Here is a 2619-nt window from a genome sequence, read left to right on the forward strand (position 1 = left end):
AGCTGGCTGGGCGTCAAGCTTGAGCTGGGTGGGACCAGAGATTGCCTGGTTGGGTGCCGCATGATGGTTCGATCGGTGGGACTCGGCTACAGAATATTCTGTAGCCGGTCACAAGTAAATAATTATATATATATAGTAGCTTTATTGAGTACCTGGGCATGGAATAAGCAATTCCATATCCGAGTCAGTCGGCGCACCCGATCCACGTCGCTCCGATCGCCGGTTTATCCGTTCGGTTCGCGACATCCCCCGCCACCTCCACCCCTATCCCCACGCCCAACCTCCCAGCTCCCCTCATAAAAAAAACCCGCCCAGCTCCCCCCTGCCGCCGTGGATGCGCGAGACGACGAGGCGCCCGCAGCATCCCCGCCCCCTCCTCCCCCGCCGGCAGTGGTGGCCCCACCGCCGGAGGCATCGGATTCATGGGAGGAAGGAGCAGCACGAGCCGGATCCACGCCCAACCGCCCAGCTCCCGTCCTCACCACCCTGCCGGTCGCAGCTTCCTCCATCACCGCCCGCCGCCGCCGCGGACGCACGGGACGATGAGGCAACTGCAGCCTCCCCTCCCCCTCCTCCTCCCCCGCCGGCAGCGGCGGCCCCCACCGCCGGCGGTGGGCACGGCAGCGTGGGGACGGGGTCGACGCCACTCCCCTCCTCCGACAGTGCTCCCTCATCCCGACCCCGTTCCGCGAGCCCGTTCCGAGATCGAGGCGAGCCGCGAGCAGCAGCCATGAGCAAGGTGTTCGAGGGCTGCAAGAGGCAATACTGCGTGGCCGCGGCCTCCCTCTCCCGCAAGTGCACCGCTGCCTCTGCCCTCGATGGAGGTAAGCAAGCTGTTTAATCTGATTCCCCATCTTGATTCCGTTGGGGAGCCCCAGCTTTTGTTGATTGTTTCGCTGATTAGGTTGAATCTCCGCAGAGAAGGAAGCAAAAGCTGTTCGAGATCCAGTCCGGCGTGGAGGAAGCTGAATCGCTGGTAAATAGATGCATCAACGCATTTTGTTCCATATGCACATGTAGATTCGTTTGCAATTGAGATCTAGTACACATGCTGGATGGAGGATTTGAGCTAGCAGGTCAGTCAAACAATCACGAATTCAGCTTTTCACAGCAATTTTGATGAGTAATAATCTAGTAGAAAGCTGGATTAATTCTTTTCCCGTGAAAGCACATTGAGCCAGATCTCATTTGGTGTTGGAGCTCAATGTATCAGCACATCTATTTGGATGCATTGATACTTGAATCGAGACTGCACCCAGTTTTGGGTAAATCTCGTGTGCCTAATGCTTTTGACACTACCAACTGTGAGCATTGAATTGTGATCTCGATGTAACCAAGCCTTCTGCATGCTCTATCTCATTTTCATGTAGTTTGTACTTGTCGGTACCCTGTAGCAGAGATACCCACTCCTACTGCAGTAAGGCAGGACTCGCATAGTCATCCGTAACTACGCGATGAGTGGCGGAGCAGCTAGGCCCCACGGGTCAGGCTCTTTCCTCACTGGGCCAACGGCCCCGGACCCGCTCCCCGCACCGGGACAGGTCCGGTGACGCCACGTGTCCCTGAGGAGGGGAAGCTCCGAGCCAACAGCCGAGGCCGTGGACCCCCTATAGGGGTCCGGGACCTCCCGCGTCCGTCCGGACATCCCACGCACGTAGAACCAACATACCACCGGGGGGTTCGGAGCTGCCACGTGTACCGCAGGCGCGGGCGTGGGCGCGGGTCTTCTGCTGGAAGACTCGCCCACCCACAGCATTCCATGCGGGTGATTGACGCGTGCTCTGCCGCCGCGGCACGCGGGGCAGCCTTTGCCAGATCTCACTGTAGACCGTGTATTACCGAGGTACACAGTGTAGCCGCCTGCACCGCAGCCGCGCAGAGCACGTCTGCCGCATTAATTGGATACGACGGCACAACACTTTTCCATCATGCCGCCTATGCCGCAAGCTACACGGCCCGTTCAGCTACGCTGCAGGCGACGCCGCATGCTACGCCTGGCGCCGTTTCTACAAGACAGCGCATAGGTATGCTGGACGGAGGATTCCCGCGAGCAGGCAAGGAAATCCAAGAATGAGATCTCCTCCGCCTGCAACGCCATAATATATGAACAATACGTTATTTTATACTACATCGTTTGGACCCACCTGTCGGGGACCCAACGGCTATGTACGCGCCTCCCTTGAGATATAAAGCGGAGGCGCTCGCTGTACACAAAAAACACACATAGACACACGCTGGACTCACCACCAGAGACGCCAAGACTCTCTCGAGACTAAGGCAATACAACACACAGTGGACGTAGGGTATTACGCTCCGGCAGCCCGAACCACTCTAAACCTATTGTGTTCACCGTGTTCTTCCAGCGAGATCGAACTAGTCCTAGCTAACCCCCGAGTACTCACCCTCTGGGCTTAAGCGGGTGCATTCCGCCACCCGGCTGTGGTTTGCCACACCACGACATTTGGCGCGCCAGATAGGGGTGATTAGCTGGTTTTAGTTCATATTTTGCTCGTCTCCATGGTTCGGGTGGACGACGTGGAGATGACAGAGGGTGTGGCGTCATCCGTCCCACATGCCTCTCGCCTTCCTGCGCCAGGGGCAACCATATGTAAGGATCGA

General features: G+C 57.8%; 1 long non-coding RNA gene across 1 annotated transcript; it reads left to right on the forward strand.

The window, feature by feature from the left end:
* Positions 1-416: 416 nt before the first annotated feature.
* LOC120643548 lies at positions 417-1340 on the forward strand. The gene is made up of 2 exons (XR_005663047.1): positions 417-824; positions 920-1340. It is a non-coding gene; the product is annotated as an uncharacterized LOC120643548 (long non-coding RNA).
* The last annotated feature ends 1279 nt before the right edge of the window (positions 1341-2619 follow it).

This window comes from Panicum virgatum, chromosome 8K (assembly GCF_016808335.1).
Source record: "Panicum virgatum strain AP13 chromosome 8K, P.virgatum_v5, whole genome shotgun sequence".
NCBI classification, from domain to species: Eukaryota; Viridiplantae; Streptophyta; class Magnoliopsida; order Poales; family Poaceae; genus Panicum; species Panicum virgatum.